General features: G+C 35.7%; 1 long non-coding RNA gene across 2 annotated transcripts in view; it reads right to left on the bottom strand.

The window, feature by feature from the left end:
- Window positions 1–23,753, bottom strand: part of LOC136830763 (uncharacterized) — an 870,103-nt gene that overhangs the window by 207,233 nt on the left and 639,117 nt on the right. The gene's annotated exons all lie outside the window — the stretch shown is intronic.

Below are 23,753 nucleotides of genomic sequence, written 5' to 3'. Positions count from 1 at the left end.
GTCAGTTTAATCACCGAGACGCTTGAGAATCTCAAACCTCCACTGGAACCAATATCTAGAGCCCCTTCTCTCTCTCTCTCTCTCTCTCTCTCTCTCTCTCTCTCTCTCTCCTCTGTCTCTCTCCCCGCTTCCCTTCTCTCTCTCTCTCTCTCTCTCTCTCTCTCTCTCTCTCTCTCTCTCTCTCTCTCTCTCTTTCCATCTCTCTCCCTTCCCTTCTCTCTCTCTCTCTTTCCATCTATCTCCCTTCCCTTCTCTCTCACTCTTTCTCTCTCTCTTTCCATCTCTCTCCCTTCCTCTCTCTCTCTCTCTCTCTCTCTCTCTCTCTCTCTCTCTCTCTCTTTCCCTTCTTTTCTCTCTCTCTCTCTTTCCCTTCCTCTCTCTCTCTCTCTCTCTCTCTCTCTCTCTCCCTTCCTTTCTCTCTCTCTCTCTCCCTTTCCCTGCCCTCAGGAGAAATTCGAGATGGCAGCAGCAGCAGCAGCAGGAGCAGGAGCAGCTGATAACGCTGAAATCCCGTTGTCTAGGTCAGCGTCATTAGACGTCACGGAGGCTTTAAAATAGGAGATTGGAAATTCCTGGCTGGATTATCAATGGCGTGTTTATTGCTGCTTCATACAGGTTGGAATCTGCTGAGAGGAGATTCCGGCTCTCGTAAAGCCTCTTCACTCACTCTCCACCGGTTACAGATGAATGAAACGCCGCGCAACGACGCTACACGTGAATGAAACTTGGAGGATAACTGGCGGGAAACGAAGCGGGTTATCATTACGGGGACATTATTGGTATCATTAAATTATCGCTGTTTTTTTTGTTGCCGGTGCTTTTAATATCCCCGAGAGCTTGAGTCTCTGTATTGGCAATTCATTAGCCATTTTATTATCCGATCAGGACACGGTTGGAATAACGGGAACCGAACGAAGAGTGAGAATTCCAAGGGCATTTCCTGTAAGGATGGATACCGCTAAAGAGATTCCCAGACCAGAATGAATGGCGTTCAATTATTATCCGTTCGGACAAACGCCTCTTCTACTCGCAAGGAGAATGAACGAAGCTCAGGGGAAAGCGAGAAAGACGTTTATCAATATGCCTCCGCTTATTAAGATTGGGCGCCGACTCGGAATTAATGTTCGGCCAATTATCGTTAACTATGACAAACTGTGAGGCATAAGGACTAAAATTACAAGGTAAATGATCGAGATGTGAGAGGCTATGTTGAATGGGCTCCCTAAATATCTAAGTTATTAAAGATGGGAATCAATTATTGGGATTTATGAGTCTTAATCTGACTTGGCCTTTGATATGGAAGATGGTGAATGTTCGCTTAATTACAAAAACATGCATGTGCACAGTTTCACACGAGTATATCTAATTACAAACAATGTTAACACAAAATCACACGCCTCTTTACTAATATTCTGGTTTTGTATATGAAAAACATAGACATACACACAACTACATATATATAAATACACATATATAATATATATATATATATATATATATATATATATATATATATAAAATATATATATATATATATATAAAATAATAATAATTTCCTGCATTCCAGAGATTAGATAACTCTCCTTGCAGTAAGTGAACCTGGGTTCGACTTTTGAGCGAGAGGGAACAATCCATTGCATATTCCACTAAAACTCCTTATTCCTCTGTGCACTTAACGGTGAATTAGATACCCGACAGTTGGTCGTCTGTAGTAAATATGGCTTCCTAGAGAGCAGATTTTTAACATTTGGAGCAATCCCTTTACAAAGTTAAGGCAAAAACCCTAGATCGTGCACATTCCATTTGTCTTCAGTTGTCCCAATAACATCGGTAAGTTGGTTGTTAACGCTCAACGAAAACCAGATCCCTAAGACATCGGTGAATATAAAATCCCCTCCGCAGTCACATATTTTATGTAAGATTTACAGATTAATCTCCTTCATGGAGAACAATTCAGCATAAACGTTCACTCAGATAAGGATACCAAAATTTAGCTATCTTTAGTCATTCAAATAATAACTGCATCAAATCGAAATCGTCACGCAGTGTTCTTACCAGCAGCTGTTGGTTCAAAGGTTAAATGACAGAATTCGCCTTCATCACATGAACAAATAATGAGAATATCTATCAAGGGTGGTGATGTTCCGATGCCGTCAACAAGTCATTTCTATAAAAAGCACTTCAGAAGAATGAAAGAGCTATTCTTTGCTCTGTTGTTAGTCGTTATGTCACCTCGACCCTAAGGCCTGCCATCTGGAAGAACTTCATGACGTGAAGTCTATCTATCTATCTATCTATCTATCTATCTATCTATCTATCTATCTATCTATATATATATATATATATATATATATATATATATATATATATATATATATATATATATATATATATATATATATATACATCCTTTGCATCACTCCGTCCAAAAACTGTCTGTTGAGAGAAGCAGATACTTCTAAAATTTATTAAAACTATTTACATGACTTGTGTGTCTTAATGGTTAACATACACACACACAAATATATATATATATATATATATATATATATATATATATATATATATATATATATATATATATATATATATATTATATTTATGTTTATTTATGTACATATTCATATACACACATATCGAAAGTGCCTTCATCAGCACCTGCCCAGCAATACGAGGGAATATTAATTTCCGAGGGACGATGAGCATTATGACACAGGTCCATTCAGGGTCCAAACGGTAGACATGACGGGATTATATCCAAGCCAACTGCGGCTTAATCCACCACCGTGCCAACAATGGTCTGAATAAGCTTCTCGTCGCTTTATTCTCCCAATCACACATAGAATTTGCTGGTCACTTTAACCAGATGTTAATGCATTTGTGATAGCGTCAAAGAGCTCTTAAATTTACGATTTCTTCCCACGTTTTATGGATTCGCTTGTTACTACAAAGCCTTGAATCCGAGATGAAGATTACATAAACACACCCCTACTTCTCGTGGAGAATCGAGCATGCGTATATTGGGTTGGAATGAGGTTCGCCTGAAGCACTTGGCCATTATATCTATCCGTTAAATTCCGATATATTTTGCTAGAGCTAGAAGAGAGACAGCCTCGCTATCGTAGGGCAGTGTTTTGGCATATATTTACATGTATATATATTAATATGTATATATATATGCATATATATAATATATATGTATTTGTAATAACCATAATGACCTCTTCTCATTTTCATCATTCTTCTTGTGCATTTAATTATGAACTGCTGACATTTTTTAATACTTAAAGGAAAAAATCAAAGAATACTAGCAATTTATTGGTTATTAGTCTAAATCTTCCTCCATCAGTTACGGTGTTATTAGGTGGGTTCATCAACAGCTCTGGTTCAATAACTGTATTTCTACTGTTTGTAGAAGTGAGATGGGCTTTTGTTGTTAACCACCTCAATTCCTTTCGGTCAAATTAGGGTCTCCATTGTTCATACTATGCAAGTGCTGTAAGTATAGGGCAATGTTCTGTTATCCTCCGCATTAGGTTTGAATGAGATTAGTTCCTTTTATACTTATTTGAGGGTACATGGGTCCAAAGGTGTCCTCAGGCCAATTCAAAAATTGCCAGAAGAGTTCAGCAATATTCTTTTTACCACATTTTTTTTATTTAATTTTACATTAGAACCATAATTATTTTTTACTTGAAGGTATTCTCGTACAATTTATTCTTACGTATTTTGCCTTACTATTAACTAATTTAAAAATTACTGTTGATAATTTTAATTTGTAAATTTATAAGAAAAAGTTTTTCTCGTCATGACTCTCACTGTGGTGGGACACTAATAATAATACCACAATAGGAATTGCCCTGTTATCACCGGAAAATCACAATGAATTAGGAATAATCCTTACAAATTTGTAATGGCCGTGGAAAAACGGAACAGACAGAAAAGAATGACACTGGGACTTTCTACAACCCAGACTCACCAATAGCCCAGCAAATCTGAACACAACCTGTTCCCAAGGCGCTCTGTTTTCATTGCCTCACTCACCCTCATATGTTCGTACTTTGCAGCGTAATGATTTGGTGGATGAGAACACATTAAGTCGGTCACCAATACCCGGGTCTCAGGAGGTAGCAAACATTAGGATCAAAATAGCACTCTTTTTCATGGGTCTTTTAACCATGTTTTGGCATGAAGTGTTCTCGAGCGATTTGGAAGAGTTGAAGGAGTAACACTGTCCTAAAACACTTTCAGCAGGAATGGATAGAAAACACCTTGGGATATGCTTCCCATCATGTGCAAACCTCAATAGTTACTTATGTTTTTGTAAGAGTATTACCATTCAAGAGCAATAAGAGGGACTGAGTCCTAATTGGCCTTTTAGTTGGCTACAAACCTGAAGTAAGGTTTACATTTCTCGATGATGAAATTACAAGTGACATCCTGACGAAGTATTTCTATGAAACATCTAAACTTCTTAATGTGGCACCGTAACAGTAACACAGGGGTAATGAGGCATACGTCTGCACCTCTGTATTCTACAGGATGAGCGACAAGATTATAGACAGAATTTTTGGTGACAAGTAGATATTTCAGCTTTAGATTAATGTTTATCTTTAAGGCAATGAAGATGACGAGGTTGGTTGATGCACGACAACACTGAAATAATGAGGTTCGGGAACGCAATTTGGTGTCATTTCCTTAATGGCTACTACAGGATTCATATAGCTCATTGAAAAGGGAACCCATGGAGGTTCAATAGGTTATATGCTCCTCAATAATATGCTGAAAGTTCATAATATTAATTTTATGCTGTAACCTACGATCTGATGGATAAAAAAAAAAAAAAAAAAAAACGGTTTTGCATTTGTACGCTCAACTGATAGATTTTGGAAGGTATTTACCATCATCTGTTTTATGAAACTGACAATTAACATAAGCTGGTATGTAAAAGATCCGTAAAGCACTTTAAAGAATGAACAAGAGTTTAAGTACATTATGTCAGTGTTTTGACGAAACTCAGCTCTTGGTAAAATGCCGCAGCCTACAGCTACAACATTTGCTCGTAAAAGTATATGGGATGGTATATATAAATATGTATATATATGTATATATATATATATATATATATATATATATATATATATATATATATATATATATATATATATATATATATATATATATATATATTATATAAATCTACTCCAAATTTACATGTATAAGATCACTATGTATGAAAAGGAGAATAAGCCTGTTTCAGATTTTTATGTAAACACTTCTATTTCCAGAGGGAAGGTTTCGTTTCAACATTGCATGAACATCCTTCCACGAACCACAAAGAGAGAGAGAGAGAGAGAGAGAGAGAGAGAGAGAGAGAGAGAGAGAAAGAGAGAGAGAGTGTGTGAGAGATAGAGAGATAGAGACAGTGTCTCAAGATAATAACAATGCACGCTATTAGAGAGGAGAATCCTGAGGGTTTCCGCGCTCGCAGTCATAAAATGCAGAACGAGACTAGACCTGGTCACGAATTCCATTCCAGTATTTTCCATAACGTGTTCACTGTTTCTGCATCTTTCCGGTATTTTGTGGCACGCGTCTGGTTCCTGTTTTTTCCCCTTGTGAAATGCTTTTGCCGATGCTTGCGATGCATGCTTCGTCTATGCTGATATTATACGCTTATCTGGAACTCATATTACAGGCTCGCTCCACAAAGAATAATAGTAAGATAATTAACTCGTGCTTGCTTCTGTTGCTTATTATATATTTACATTTGTTCAAGCTTATTATATATACTCGTTTGTTATCGCTTATTAAACCCTTGCTTAATAATGATTATCATATAAACTTTGTCGCTGCTATAGTTGTTTGACAACTCATATGTCTTGACGTTGCCGGCGATTACAATTTCATTATACTTGACTTTTTAGACTCATATTAAATCTTGACTTATTTCATCGAGGTTTAATAAAATGTTGTCGACGCATATGCTCTACTGATTGAATGCTGATTTATAGATTTACAAAACATGCATTATACTGACTCTGTTTCAAACGTGTAACAATATTAAATCTTATTAATAAATTTTAGGAGATGGTTTAGTCAGATGGAAAAATGCTTGTCGTTGCAGCTAGGGGCCATAACGCCTGCGGGGATGCTCTCTACTGATGCATATGTTTCCTTGAAGCCTTTTTCCAGGAGCTTCCTAAATTCTGTCTTACATTTCAACATTATTCAAGTCTCAAGTGCTGTTTAACTTGTTTAGGCGTAACAGGCTCAAGCGCTGCAACGTGGGAAATATTTACTTTATTTTTTCCTTTCCCTAAAATAGGTGAAACAGATACCCACCGTTTCGTCAATGTCTGTCTCTATGGCATGTAAAAATAGAAAAAAAGAAGGTAATCTAAAAGCACTTTGTGGGCATATCAACAGCTGCATAATATTATACGTTTGAACACGAGAGATGAGTGATTTACATTCAATTATCCAATGATTGTTTGTTACCGATAATAATTCATACACAATTATAAAGATAATAATTTCAATCTCTCAGTTGCACACACACACACACACACACACAAAAACTGAACGTAAACTAAGCTAAAATTTTACGTTTTTATAGAACACAAGCGCAACCCAACAAAAGCTAACCCAATAACCTAACCTAACAACAAAATTGCACAAAATACACACAAATGTAACCCCCCCCCGGCAACACAAGGCAGTCTTGACAAGAATTGCATACACATCATAATTGCAAATATGTTTCGCTAAATTACACTGAAAACAAACAAGGACAGGAACGCAGGTTTATCATTTTTGTTTTTCATTGTACTAAAAAAATTCGAGGTTTTATAAAGTCTGATGGAATAAATACTGGAATAATTAATAAAACTGGGAGACACTTGGAAAAAGGCACTTTTTAGTTTTCTATAAAATAAAACTATTGTCCCGGGTTTGTCTGTCCGTCCGCACTTTATTCTGGCCGCACTTTTTTCTGTCCGCACTTTTTCTGTCCGCCCTCAGATCTTAAAAACTACTGAGGCTTGAGGGCTGTAAATCGGTATGTTGATCATCCGCCCTCCAATCATCAAGCATACCAAATTGCAGCCCTCTAGCCTCAGTAGTATTCATTTTATTTAAGGTTAAAGTTAGCCATGATCGTGCTTCTGGCAACGGTATAGGATAGGCCACCACCGGGTCATGGTTAAAGTTTCATGGGCCACGGTTCATACAGCATTATACCGAGACCACCGAAAGATAGATCCAGTTTCTGTTGCTTTGATTATACGCTGTAGCGGCTGTACAGAAAACTCGATTGCGCCGAAGAAACTTCGGCACATTTTTTACTTATGAGGGAAAAATAGTTTTCCCAATATCTACATAATAAAGGGTTAAATGATGACTAAAGATGAACAACATATACAAACGGCTCTTATGATGAACATAAACAGGAAATAAAGTAATTCAAGAACGAAGAAAATAGGGCAAACTAAAAATGAAGAGAACAGGAAGACATTCTATCACTCTACGTAACTCTATCGGGCATAGCACTATCCCCTGGTGATGCTGTAGTACTATCCTACAGTACTATCAGGTACAGAGCAGCACCTCACCTCTTCGATACTACCAGCTACAGCACCCATTTAATTTCAGAAAGAATTTCCCATCACCATAAAACCTCCACTTTTTCGAAGTGCATGAAAGGGACACGTCTTTTTAGTGAGCCCGGTCCATTACGCCGGCGCATTTTTGCTGTTGTTTACCACTACGCTTTTCCGGAGCTTCCTAAATTCTGCCTTTCATGTCAATATTATTTTAGAAGTCTCAAGTACTGGGGGGTTTAGTCTATGTAGGTGTGGTGCGGTCTGGTCGGTTTTGGAAGAGTCAGAATTATGAGAAGTGACGTTGATTTACGTTTTCCTTTTTTAAAATAGATGAAACAAATCGCTACCTTCTTGTCAGTGTCTGTTTCTGGGGCATATACAAGTATGGCAAAAGAGACAGTCATCTAAATACACGTTTATTCTTTGCTCGAGGTGGAAGAATGCCAACTAGCAGGAAGCCAGTCAATTTGTTCCGTTTATACTTATAAAAATTTGATGCATATGAAGTACATCGACTTCTTTTAATTTTTGAGGTTGATATATAGCCTAACCCTTGCTCTTGATTGAATATATATATATATATATATATATATATATATATATATATATATATATATATATATATATATATATATATATCAAATGCATGATCTTTAAGTAAAGTTAGTTCTTGAGCTATTTCCTGTATAAATAATTCTTGAGGGATTTCTTGTACAATTGGTCAGTGGGCAATTTTCCTGTATATGTAGTAACAATGTAATTTTTAATATAAGTAGTTTTTGTGCTATTTTTTAGTCATGGTTTTTAGGTTATCTGTAGCTCAATTAGTTGTGTGGACCTTTCAATTACAGTGGCTATTTATACTGTAACTAGTTTTGTGGCTATTTCTAATCTAGTAAGTTCTGCCTATATTTCTATTATTTTAAACCATTCCAGTATAAGCTGTCTTTGAGCAGCTACCATCATAATTAGATCTTCAGCTATCTGTTCTTGAGTTACTTCTTTCCAAACTGACTCCCAGAACTCGGAATCAAAGAGAATAAATGCATATTCCAACCATAAGAACCATTTCCCCTTGAAAGATGATAGCGACGCAGCCGGTGTTCGGCCCGAAAATGATTCTTGTATGGGTCTGAAAAATGATTCCTGAATCACATCACCCTATGGAAATTCTTTTGTAGTATGCCTCACGGAATCTCTATCCCATTTTATTACTGCGCCTTAAATTGTCCCCGTCTGTTGCCGGGGGGGATCCTGTTCATCGTCCTTTTTTTTTATTCCTTATTCTCTTCCAATAAGAAAGTAGCATAGATTTAAACTGTATCATCTTGACACTTCTGTCATTAACCTGCCATCGTCTAGGCCTAAGAGAGTAAGCGAAGTGGGCTCTTCTTTTCTCAATTTAGATTTGAAAGATTCGCTTTCATAACTTGGCGTAAGAACGGTTCCGCTGACGCCATATTTGAAGTTATTACTAAAACAATACTATGAACAAATGAGGTCATTGGGTGTACTTTTTATCAACTTGACAAAATTTTATATTCTTAGGTAAAATAACTAATAATGGGTTGAGACCTTGGCAAACAATTTAGTATCCTTATCTACAACAACTATGGGATTGGGGTTGTAAAATCGTACAAATTTATAAAAATTTTTTATGCTGCATTTTACATTCAAGTTAAAAGCAGTAGTTTCGTGCCCTTTACGTACGTTGCAAATATTTCTTTGTTTACTCCTTCAAACTATCTATCAGTTAAGTATATCTTAGTTCTGTTGAACTGATTAAGAAAACCCCGAAGGATTAGAAAGAACATTGGTTAAAAAGCAACGGGGAAAAAAGTATTTTAAAATCATAACCACATTATAGCGAGAAATGACTGGGTGGGACCAGAAACTGATTGATCTTGTTCATATCAAAACGGTCGGAGATTCAAACTCAAGAGCCAACAGAGTGGTGAGCTGAAACGGAATTCAAACTACAGTCCATCTATCTAAAAATAAACTGTTGGTTTACACTTATGAAAGTGGAAAAACAAATTTTAAAATCATAAAGTTATAGTTCAATGCTGGATGGGATAACTGATTGATCGATTCATATCAAAACGGCGTTACAAACTCAAGAGCAGAGGTGAGCAAACATTCAAACACAGTCCACCATATAAAAATAAACATACACTTATGAACGTGGAAAAACAAATACCACAGAAAGAACTCTTAATTTCTCAATGCCCTGATAATTTTAGATAATTAAAATAAGACTAGATAATTATAAGAAAAACGTCTCCTCCATTAGAATCCTTTGAATTTCTGTATAGGGATTATGAAGAATTTCCATAGACTTGGTGAACGTAAAAATATAATTCATGCATAGGTAGGTGAATGCTGGATGGCTGTTAAGTCTGTGTAAATGTAACTATATTCCTCTACAGCATTTACATCATAAAATACAGAGAGAGAGAGAGAGAGAGAGAGAGAGAGAGAGAGAGAGAGAGAGAGAGAGAGAGAGAGAGAGAGAGAGAGAGAGAATCAATCGAGTATAACCTGTGCAAAACATGGTTTTACTAAATAAACAGCGAAATTTTAAATGAAAAAATCCCGAAAACAAGAATTGTTTTCTGCACTAAATATCACATTTGATTTCTCAGTAATTAATTTTGTTTAATGTCACTTTCAGTAGCTGAGGGAAATAGGGGCCAGAAGTCTGATGATCAATTCCATGTTCACTTATTTTTACTACTAATCATTACGTCTTTACCAAATGAGGCTACCAGGAATAAGCACGCTTCAATACAATATCGATTTCTTCCATTCCTATTTTTTATTTTAAATTTGGGCTAAACTTTCGAGTTCCTTATGGTACACATTAAGGCCATTTTTTCATTTGCTAGGAAATTCCTGGTTCCAAATTGGAGCAAACGATCGTCGGCTTCTCAAATCGACAAATGATTTACTTCCATTAGTTTTCCTGAAGTAAAGTTAATATGAAAAGAAACCATAAGTGATATTTATGTTTTCTGTTTCTTCTGTCCCTTTCTCACGATCTATTCACGTTCCTCACAGCATTCCGACGTTCCTCCATCGAATTTTTCTGTAATCCATTCCGCTCTTCAGATGCAGTCCATTCTATTCCCGTCTGTATTCCTGCTAGGAGTTTCATTCAGACGGCCGACCGTTCCTCAGGGATGCCTCGGAGGTTGGAATATAATAAGCGTGTCGAAGCAGAGACGGTTGATGTCCTTAATCGTCCTGTTCAATATCCACAACTCTGACCGGAAGGACGCACGCCAGCCATTGGTTTTCGCGCCACACTGAGCTTTGTGGCGAGAGTCCCGAAGGCTCAAAATGCGGCCGATGTCGGCTGGGTCATTCCATCTCCACCAGATTCATATAAGATGTGCAAACGCCTTCGCTGTATCCTTCGCAGAAAACGCCTCCGTGTGGTGGGTGATGGTAGGGAGGAGGAGGAGGAAAGGGGGGGAGGAGGAGGAGGAAGGGGGAAGGAGGAGGAGGAGGAGGAGGGGGAGGAGGAGGAGGAGGAGGAGGAATTCACGCATCGGCTGTTGCAAAGTAATTTATTTGCTGCTACTCCCACCCACTCTCGTCTCCTCCGTAGGGCATATCCCACCTCCCCTCAAACTAAATTAGCGGAAATATTACGAAATTTCGAGTGGATGAGTCTTTCGTGACGCGATTCCTTACGATTTGGTCGATATGAAAAATGTTATAACCACCCTCCATTGCGGACATCTGCCTCATCTAAGGCAAAAATATGAAGGGGGGGTGGGTGGAAATGCAGAGCGAGAGGAAAGAAGCATTATACTTAGCTAGTCTTCGCTTTCATCAGTATTTCTGTGATGAGGCTGCAAGCCCCAAAGATTTAGATGTACATATTAAGCAACATAAGTATTCAGTCAAAACTGAACAAACATCCAGTGCTATATTAATCCATTTAAGTGAAAACTCTCACAGGATAAATTGGACTGAAAGGTCAGTGATTGCCAGATCGAAAGATTTCTCTTCAAGAAATCTTTTGGAATTTGCTATTATACAGCTTACTTCCAGCTGTAATTTTAACCTTAGCCCTGGCATGTATTATTTGGACCTCTGTATTAGAAAAATATTCAAGAATGAGCTAAAAGATAAAATCACTGACTTGATTACAAATTAGTTCCTTTATATATATTTTCTATGTATTCGTGTGTTTAATATAATTTTTAATTTGTAAAAATGTTTATCTTGCAAATATTGTTATTGTTTACAAAAAGAGAGAATTATTGAGTTGTAATTTTATAACACTTTTTGGTGGTCAGTCACCTCCTTGTATAATCTTTTAAGTGTCCTGTCCCTGCTTCTGAATGGTTGATCCTATTCCTTTATAAAACCTCTAAAATATTTAACCCTGTTTTGGCAGTTCTACTAATTCTTCAATTGTGTTGGATTCCAGGAACATTTTTTTCCTTTGTAATCCCCATCTGTCATTTATATGTGTTTTCTTTGTAAAATTATTTTTATATTTCTTCAGCCTGCTAAGTAAAGGACAAGACGAAAGGCCTCAGAGCACTTTCCTTCGTAGATTTTTTCTTTATTTATATAATATATATATGTATGTGTGTGTTTGTGTGTGTGTGGGTGTGGGTGCGAGTGTATGGGGAGGGGCGGGCTTCCTTTAAATCGCTAGTCAGCAGCTACGCCTTACAAGTGAGACACCATTGATCGATCCTACGGGATGAAACGACTGGGACCTTTTCCTGAAAGAAAATCCATTATGCCTCTGTTGATCTAGGCAATGAATTGGCTGCTAGTCGACTATGGTGGGTCACAACCAGTTTAGAAAAGGGCACGTGACTAGCAACGCAATCCGCTCCCATTCCATATCAATACTAGTCTAACCACATCGTAAAAAATTTTGGTAATGAAAGAAATAGGCAGAAAAGTTAAGTGTTGACTCTACGAACATTACCAGGCTAAGACCAGTGTACATTCACAGTCCATACTTATAATAGGGATAGGGGTGTAGTGAGAGAAATTGGCACTCTGACTGACGGTGGCAAATCTAAACTTGAAGTTTATTGCCCTGATACTATCGTTCTTGCGCAGAAAATTATACAGATACACATGACATTGTAAATAGTAGGAGAGTGGCCTAAACCTACCACAGGTTCGTCTACTTGAAATTCTGTGTTTGCGTATCTTGCTCAGGTTGAAAGAATATGTCATACTGTCACACTATCAATTTAAAGAGGCAGCCTTGTCTGCCTGTCCTCCCTCTACCTCTCCTGCCATAATTGATTCCTGTTGAGTAGCGATGCCAATGAATTTTAAAAATCAGAGGAGTTGTGAACCCTTCATATACCATGCTGCTTATTAGATTTTGCTTTATATATATTTTTTCAATAATGATCTTTTTCCCTGCTAAGGGGTGGATATATAAGAAACTGTGGACAGTAGTCAGTGGCTCACTCATCCTTTAACTGCTAAATCGAGGATAGACCCCTTTGTGTAGAAAACTTTAACTGAATTAGACACTTCTTTTCCTACTAAGGAAGCACAGCATCGCAAAGAGCAGCTTGCATTACCTATGTGCCAACCACTTTTGTCTAGCACGCTCTCTCGCTTTATACATATACATATATATATATATATGTATATATATATATATATATATATATATATATATATATATATATATATATATATATATATATGTATATATATATACATACATATATATATATATATATATATATATATATATATATATAGATATATATATATATATAAGATGAAAATAAGATGTCTGAGATGGTTATGTCGATGCCATCAACCACCTTAATCATCTTTGGGGCTTACTGCCTCATCTCAGAAACACTGATGAAAGCGAAGACTAGCTAAGTATATTGCTTCTTTCCTCTCGCTCTGCATTCCCCCCGCCCCCCTTCGTATCTTTGCCTTAGATGAGGCAGATGTCCGCAATGGAGGGTGGTTATAACATTTTTCATATCGACCAAATCGTAAGGAATCGCGTCACGAAAGACTCGTCCACTCGAAATTTCGTAATATTTCCGCTAATTTAGTTTGAGGGGAGGTGGGATATGCCCTACGGAGGAGGCGAGAGTGGGTGGGAGTAACAGCAAATAAATTACTTTGCAACGGCCGATGCGTGAATTCCTCCTCCTCCTCCTCCTCCCCCCTTTCCTCCTCCTCCTCCTCCCTACTATCACCCACCACACGGAGGCGTTTTCTGCGAAGGATACAGCGAAGGCGTTTGCACATCTTATATGAATCTGGTGGAGATGGAATGACCCAGCCGACATCGGCCGCATTTTAAGCCTTCGGGACCCTCGCCACAAAGCTCAGTGTGGCGCGAAAACCAATGGCTGGCGTGCGTCCTTCCGGTCAGAGTTGTGGATATTGAACAGGACGATTAAGGACATCAACCGTCTCTGCTTCGACACGCTTATTATATTCCGACCTCCGAAGCATCCCTGAGGAACGGTTGGCCGTCTGAATGAAACTCCTAGCAGGAATACAGGCAGAATAGAATGGACTGCATCTGGAAGAGCGGAATGGATTACAGAAAATTTCGAAGGAGGAACGTCGGAATGCTGTGAGGAACGTGAGTAGATCGTCAGAAAGGGATGGAAGAAGCGAGGAACATAAATACCACTCAAGGTTGCTTTTCTTATTAACTGTACTTTTGTAAAACTAATAGTAAAGTAGTTGTCGATTTGGGAAACCTACGAACATTTGCTCCATTTTTGAACTGGCTTCTTAACAAATAGAAAAAATGGCCTCAATGTGTACCAAAAGGAACTCGAAAGTATGACGTAAATTTAAAAATAAAAAAATAGGAATGGATTTAAAGGAAGAAATCGACATTATTTTGAAGCTTTCTTATTCCTAGTAGCCTTATTAGTGATAGATGTAGCACTTAGTAGGAAAAATAAGTGAACAGAATTGATCAATAGGCTTTCATTCCCTCAAGTATTGAAACTGATTTTAAGCAGGAATACTTAGTCAGACATCGAATTTGATATTTACTACAAAAAAATAATTCTTGTTTCCGTGAGTTTTGTTTTCATTTTAACGAAAATTTCGGCTTCTTAAGTAAAAGCTTGCATAAGGAAGTTTTTTGCAAATTCTTATACCTCTCATTCGAGGTATTTCATGATACAAATGCGTAACGGACTCTAGTTACTCACACACACACACAAACGTATTTGTCATTCAACATTATTCACATACATATGTTTGAGTCATATTCAGCACATTCACCAAATCTATGGATTTTTTTATATTTCCTAAATAGAAATTCAAAGGATTTCAAGGAATGGGAAATTTTTCTAACAATTATCTATTCCGATTTTAGAAGGTTTTTAGTACATACCGTATCCAAAATTATCAGGGCATTGAGAAATTAGGAGTTCTATCTGTGAGCTTTATTTTTCCACGTACATAAGTGAATGCTTGTTTGTATATAAGGCCTTCGTTTATTAATTGTCTTGATCACTTCTGCCCCTCTGTATGTTACGCGTGATCTTAATGTACTTTCCTGATTTTATTATCTTCTTTCGCAGTGAGTTTCTCTAATCCCAAACGAGAAATTTTTTATATTCTTGGCATTTTCAGTTGTCAATATGGGTGTCTGCGTGCGCGTTTTTATTTTTACACTGCGCAGAGCGCTTATATATACAGTATATATATATATATACATATATATATATATATATATATATATATATATATATATATATATATATATATATATATATATATATATATATATATATATATATATATATATATAGGGTTATAAAGTACACAGATATGTGCAACATACGTAAAGGGACTACTTTTTTAACGTGAAATTGCCTACTAACCAGTTGTACAAGAAATCCCGCAAGAATTATTTATACAGGAAATAGCTCAAGAACATCTCATTTCAAGATGGAAAACAGATTGCAGTGAACAGAAACATAATAGGGAAAATAACATCTTTCAAACTTAAGACCTCCATCATAACTGCGATGAGTCAAACTGGAAATTATGAAAAAGAATCGCTATGAGAGTATAATACTATATATCTTCCTCATAATTTTCTTCAGATCTACTGTAATCAGAATAAATGTCACTTTCTTCATCACTGCTGTCAGAGTCCTCTTCAGTGACAGGTTCTAGATTATCCGGTAAAGTTGGACCATCATACCATTGTACGTATGTGATATCTACCATTTTCTAGATACCGTTCATGTTCCGTGGGATCAAAACCATCATGTGGTTTCTGACACACTACTCCCTTCCACAGTAAAGGACGACAAGTCGAAAGACCTCGCAGTACTCCATTGTTTCTCTTTTCTTCGTGGATTTTGTCTTTATTTATATATATATATTAATCACGTTCCATATTTTCGTGATTCAGTTACAAACACACAAACACACACACACACACACACACACACACACATATATATATATATAGATATATATATATATATATATATATATATATATATATATATATATATATATATATAAATATAATACAGTCTTAGATAAGAAGGAAGTTATCCAACAAACTTTATCAAGAAATAGAATAATCATGGTAATTCACAGTTCAGGTATGTATATCTTTTGTTTTAAATCTTTAATTCTGTTAACACTTAAGCCATAACTTCAGATACTTTCCAACTTTTGAACATCATCACAAGATTTTTAAGCTCCTGGTTTATAATAATAATAATAATAATAATAATAATAATAATAATAATAATAATAATAATAATAATAATAATAATAATAATAATAATAATAATTATTATTATTATTATTATTATTATTATTATTATTATTATTATTATTATTATTATTATTATTATTATTATTATTATTGACGATGAACTACATAAGAGTCATACGTATACTTCAACTCTTGCTGTACATAAAATAAGACATAGAAACGAGCCAAAGAAAGGAAATAAACAAACGTGACCTTGATAACAGCATGAAAGAACACAAAGCCTTCAACAAAACAAGTACAGAAACATAGGAAATACTTTAAAAGGAAATTTCTGCACAAAAGAAGCCTCGCAAGTTTCTCGTTGCTTCCAACAACAACACAATCACGCACAGCCGTAATTCTCTATGAAGAGAGAAATTTGCTTTCCATGCAAACTTCGGGAGCAAACTATAAAAGTTCGAAATAATGTTGGAAGTTCATAAAAGAAAGTTTTCCTTTGCATAAACACATGCCGTTAAATTTTCCCGTCTGCATGAGAGGAGACTCGAAGAAATGAAGGGGCAATGTGACACAATTATGCATTTCTTTATGCTTCCGAATTCCAAGAAACCTCAAGTTACCCTCATTAATTAATTTCAGCGTTGTAGTCTGGAAATTTGTTCAGGTTACCTCCCGCTTCATTAAACGTAATTTACCGATGACAACATAGCCATGGTAAAAGGTTTGGATGAAAGTTTGAAGGGCAAAATTTCATATCTCCTAAAAAAATGGTGCTGATAATTTATTTGTACGAAAACGTCAAATTCAATCAAATACCAATCTCTGACGAATTTGAATGTAGTATTGTCACTCTAACCTAAAGTTTTCTATTAGATTTACAAGGCCATAAAAACAGTTTTGTCATGTAAATAGCTCTCTCTCTCTCTCTCTCTCTCTCTCTCTCTCTCTCTCTCTCTCTCTCTCTCTCTGCGTAATCATTTACAGTTCAAATAAGAAGGCAGTACACAAACATAACCATCTCTCTCTCTCTCTCTCTCTCTCTCTCTCTCTCTCTCTCTCTCTCTCTCTCTCTCTCTATCTCTGCGTAATCATTTACAGTTCAAAAAAGAAGGCAAAACATAAAAAAAACACATATTTCGGTAAACCTTGCATATTACTTCTTATAGACCTTTCGGCATTCAAAAGACACAGATCTGACATACAGCGTACATTGATAACAAAAGAAAATGTTAGGATATGATTTAAGTGACGCTGCGTGTTGTTCATCAGCGGTAATCATTATGGAAGAGATCAGGCACATGATAAAGTTTATATTTCACAATCTAGCAGCACACCTTTTGGATTAAATCTGACATGTCCTGAGAGTTCTCTTCCTTTGTAAATACTCTATCTAAGTCAGCTATAACTGGAAATATTATTTCCCATTCCATTCCATAATCACACTGGATAGCCGAGGTAAAAAAAAATGCGTGTATTTCTTTTTAAAGAATGCAAATAATATTCTCTAAACCACAATTGTATTTATTTTATAATTTGATAATACAAGTCAGTGTAACTTTTTTCACATTTAATATTCACATAACTTCCAACACAAAAAAGCATTCCATGTTTTGAAGCGGTTGCGTCACCTTGCATATAATATTAATTCTTATGGTGTTAGTTGCCACGCCGCTCGGTATACTCTCAAAATGTTATGTTTAGTTACATAAATGTTAATTATGGGCTGCAATTTCCACATTCCCTGAGACATTTTTAGTGAAGCAAATGGAAATGAAATTGTATGCAGCCAGTGAAAGTCAATTTCCTTTTGTACATACTGGTCGAAACGATCTGTAAATGTTAAACGTAATGCACAGCGGTAGTTGAAACATCATGCTTATTCTACTCATCACGAAATTATGAAGCTCTAGTTTCATAAACCGACCTTTGTATCCTACTCCTCTGGATATTAGTGAAGGCTCGGTATTTAAATGGAAATGAAGATTAATTCAATTAATATATTTTAGACGTATTATAATATGATTTCCACGAAATGAAGCTGAATTCTGACAAATTATAATGTATATTATGTTGAACTCTTTTTTCATAATATTATGAGCAGTGAATAATAATAATAATAATAATAATAATAATAATAATAATAATAATAATAATAATAATAATAATAATAATAATAATAATAGATTCACAATTTCGTGAAAAAACAATCTGTAAAATAAAAATCACAATTACATAGTAAATATATTACTATGTAAAATATGCACAAAATAAACCAAAGACTTTCGAACACTTGAAAGTGTTCCTCATCAGTGCTAACATTTTAACGTTAGCACTTGATGAGGAACACCGTTCAAGTGTTCGAAAGTCTTTGGTTTATTTTACATATTTTACAAATAGTAATGCATTACTATATAATTGTGATTTTTATTACACAATAATAATAATAATAATCAATGTTATCAACACTGTTTTCATTGTTATTTAAAATGTGGAAACACTCATAAGGAGGAAGCCTGTACGGCCAAACACTTACAAAGCAATCTTCCACAGAACAGATAGTCCACAATTAGAAAAAAAGATGGAACAGTACGAAGGGAATGCATAATTATAATGTTTCTTTGACCGCAATCTACGAAACAAGAAAAACTTTGTTTCGGACGAAGGAGAAACCCAAATGACAAAAAAATGTATAAAAAAAACACAAAAAAACAAAATAAAGAGAAAGCATCCTATTTTGCATTGCAACCGAACACCGTTTCTTTATTCATTCTCTCTCAGAAAACATTTGCATTTCAAAGCCGTAAATGAGATTAATTTTCTACGCTCTACATTTGCATCTGAGTCTTACCCTTCATTCCCCACTCTCTCTCTCTCTCTCTCTCTCTCTCTCTCCCCATAATCATTTACAGTTCAGAGCATTATGAGATTCCTTTCCTGGGCCTTATCTGTGTTTCTGTCTTTGCGCATTTCGGGGAATATATCATTAAATCAAGATTTAATGAGTTCTGAAGAGATCTCCCTTTCTTCGACAAATCCATTTAATCTTAACCGAAACATTCTCATTTTTATTTCTTATGACATCATTCTATGAATAGCAATTTTAAAGGCTTAAAGGCCTGCAAGTTACTTATGAATTGAACTGAATACAGAAATTAGGCCAAAGGCCAAGCACTGTGACCGATGAGGTCATTCAGTGCTGAAACGGAAATTGACAGTAAAAGTTTAAAAGGTGTAACAGGAGGAAAGTATACCTTAGTGTAACCAGACCACTGAGCAGATTAACAGCTCTCCTATGGCTGGCCCGAAAGATTAGACTTATTTTACTTGGCTAAGAACCACTCGGTTACCTAGCAACGGGACCTACAGCTTATTGTGGAATCCGAACCACATTATACCGAGAAATGAATTTCTATCACCAGAAATAAATTCCTCTAATTCTTCATTGGCCGGCCTTAGATTCGAACTCGGGCCTAGCAGAGTGCTAGCCGAGAACTCTACCGATTCGTCCAACGAGGAACTGAAAAAGCCTCGCGGTTGCACTATGAATCAATTGTTAGGAGAGGGTGGAAAGTAAGATGGAAGAAAGAATATGAAAGGAGGTATATTAAAAGGAACGAAAGGGATTGCAACAAGAGGGAGAAGGCACGCTGCAAAGAACTTTAAGTAATGCCTACAGTGTCCCGCACGGGGTGCACTGACGGCATTAACCCCACCTACCGGGCAGGTTACTTATGAGTAGCCGAGCCAAAAGATAATTCACAGGATAAATCAAAATATGTGATTCATGGTACAAACACACAAAAGATCAACGTCCCTGACCTTCAAACCAACTAAGACAACGGAGAGGAGGGCAAATGGTTACTAATGACTCAGCAGGTAGGCCTATTCTGTAAACACCACCCCGCCTCATCCAACCTTCCACTCCCAGTACCTCAACCAAACTCCAAATTCCTAGCTCAGAGAGATAGAAAGATTGCATGCCAGGGAAAAATCTATCAAGGAACTGAGTGGAGTTGAACTTGAGATCTATGCTCTGGATAATCGCCGTAGATATGAATTGCATAACATGAAAAGTTTGTAAAGAGCATCAACTGTTTGTATTCTTCACTTCTTTACATCTTCCAAAACGATTAATGTCGTAAAACCCTTTACTTTACCGATATAAATATGCACGGTAAGTGGTTACGAATAAAATTAATTAATACTATTGCTCTTCTGCAAACACAAACAGTTCAGAACCCATTGCACACAGATATGAGTTATTACATTTTACAAGTAAAAAATGCGCTGAAGTTTCTTTGGCGCAATTGAGTTTTCTGTACAGCCGCTACAGGGTATAATCAAGGCCACCGAAAATGGATCTATCTTTCGATGGTCTCGGTATAATGCTGTATGAGCCGCAGCCCATGGAACTTTAACCACGGCCCGGTGGTGGCCTATTCTATATCGTTGCCAGAAGCACGGTTGTGGTAAAATTTAACCTTAAATAAAATAAACACTACTGAGGCTAGAGGGCTGCAATTTGGTATGTTTGATGATTGGAGGGTGGGTGATCAGCAAACCAATTTGCAGCCCTTTAGCCTCAGTAGTTTTTAAGATCTGAGGGCGGACAGAACCAGTGAGGACAGAATAAAGTGTGGACGGACAGACAAAGCCGGCACAATAGTTTTCTTTTACAGAAAACTAAAAATGAAAGTACATACACCTGAAACCTCTAATATTTATCATCTTTAAAGACATTTCATAAGAGCATCCAAGATATAATAGAGTTATGAACAATTTATTTTTCAAATCTTTATTTCAATTTCCTTTTCGTTCCTTCTCGGTGCCCGCAACGAACAAGAATATCCTGAGGACACCATTTCCTTGTGATTGTCTTTGAAGCATTCCACTAATTGCCGAGAAATATCTTGACGCTTGAAAATGAGACAATGAAAATACAAGAACAAGGAACTAGAAAAATTAACGTATCAGTTTTCGCCGGCATAATACAACGCAAAGACCTTCATGATTCTCCTCCAGTTTTGTTTTAGTTGCTATATCGTCTCTCTATTGCTAACTATTTATCTGCCTTTATACCTCTCTAATGGTAAGTATTCTCTTCTCTTTTTTCATTACTTTCATACTGTTCGGGACCTTAAAAAAATCGTCTTTATAGTTACAGTGGCATCAATAACAAATACATAAATAAAACATATGCCTGAACTCAACACAAGATATTAAAATCAATTCATATATATATATATATATATATATATATATATATATATATACAGTATATATACATACATATATATATATATATATATGTATATATATATATATATATATATATATATATATATATATATATATATATATATATATACAGTATATATGACTATTTATCACATCACCGTGATTCATATACAATCAGAAAGCTACAAACGTCCTTTAATATCCAATTCGCTCTACCTCGGAAATAATATATTTTCATATATGTTACCGAAGGGGAATTTTTTTTAGTTGATAATAAGTCCACCGTCGCGTGGGGTCGAACCAGCGACGGACGGGGACTCAGGACTACAGTGACGTACTAACCCAGTCGGCCGACTGGGTTAGTACGTTTTCTTTCTGATTATATATATATATATATATATATATATATATATATATATATATATATATATATATATATATATATATATATATATATATCTCGGTGTTCATATGCGTGCGTATGTACGTACAAGTGACTATGCAACCGGGTATGCGTATGAAACTACAGTAAATAAACAGAGGAACCACAAAATACTGAAATACTTTGAAGTTCCAGTAATTCATAGCATGAAAATATGTACCGTTATAAATACACTTTATCAACATGAATATTTGATAGTTGAAAATAATGATGAGGATGAATGAATGATGACAAAGAGCAATGGCAAAAATATTTACAGTTATAAATACAATTTATCAACATGAATTTTTGATAGCTGAAAATAATGATGAGGCTGAATGAATGATGACAAAGAGCAATGGCAACACATACGTCTAACGCTGAAAATGATTGAGGATATGATAAAGGTAAGCTGAAATCATCATTAAAAAGTAGTTTGATAATAAAAAATTACGAGCAAAACAAAGATTGATTCCCCCCTCCCCACCACTAAGAGTAAAAACAAGAATAATAACGGCAAAAGCGCCCAATTAATTTCACATTCATAATCCTCACCCGGTAATATTCATGGCAAGATATCGCAATTACTTTTGTAATATAATGGACAATTAATTCCTTTGGGTGGGAAAGCGTAACTATTCCTCGTCATTAATCAAGATCATGTTGGCGATGGCGTGAAATGTGGCCACCATCAATCTCCTCATTAATTAATTTCAGGTGATTCGCAGCTGCCTCGTCATAATTGAACCGTTTCTTTCTGCGGGTGCGCAGTTCACAAAACAGGAAAGATTTTTTCTTGATTCCTTTGTGCTTCACTGTAAAGTTTTTCCTTGTCTACAGTGATGAATTCCTCGACCTGAATTTAGGTACTTGGTTGCTATTGTTATTACTGAAATATTAAATCTATAACCATTTTTGGATCGTGATATATTAAAATCTGCGAAATAAAATGACAGTGGATTTTGCTCCCCCGTTTAGTTCTAGTGATGACATTATTATTATTATTATTATTATCATTATTATTATTATTATTATTATTATTAAAAGTACATATATTTATAGAGAACAGTTCTAATACACCATGAACTTGTTAAGCAACCTCCCTCAGAGTAGGCTGCAATTAGTGAAAAACGTGAAAAATAGTGGAAGAAGCACACACACACAAACACACACACACACACACACACACACACACACACACACACATATATATATATATATATATATATATATATATATATATATATATATATATATATATATAAATCAGAAAATCTAAAACTATAAAGCCGTTTCCGGTGCCTTTAAATGTTTTGTCGACAAGCACACTAAACAACTAATGGCTAATTGAGAAATGGAGCAAGTTTGGGTTCGTGTCAAATAAACTTGATGTGCTTTCCTGAATTCGGAATTGCGCTGCAAAAAAGATAAAAAAAAAAAAAAACTGCTTGGTGACAAGATTATTGGAAGGGTGCTAAATTTTCGACAAACATGAAAATATAAAATGAAAAATGCCTATCGTAATAACAACAACGTATAATGTACTTATAGCTCTAATTCTTAATTCAGGAAAAAAATACTTATTTAATAATTTTTGACCTTTGTTTAAGTTGTCGACAGGTTTCATCACAGTTCAATACGGCTTGTTCTTCTTTTGCCCATTCCTCAAAATATTCCTTGTTTTCCCTAATTCTTTTCTTAACCGTTTATACTTTTTCAATTCCTTTTTAATTTCCTTATCTGCTTTCCATTT

The sequence above is a fragment of the Macrobrachium rosenbergii genome, chromosome 47 (genome assembly GCF_040412425.1).
Source record: "Macrobrachium rosenbergii isolate ZJJX-2024 chromosome 47, ASM4041242v1, whole genome shotgun sequence".
NCBI lineage: Eukaryota > Metazoa > Arthropoda > Malacostraca > Decapoda > Palaemonidae > Macrobrachium > Macrobrachium rosenbergii.
This window is presented reverse-complemented; position numbering and strand designations above follow the sequence as displayed.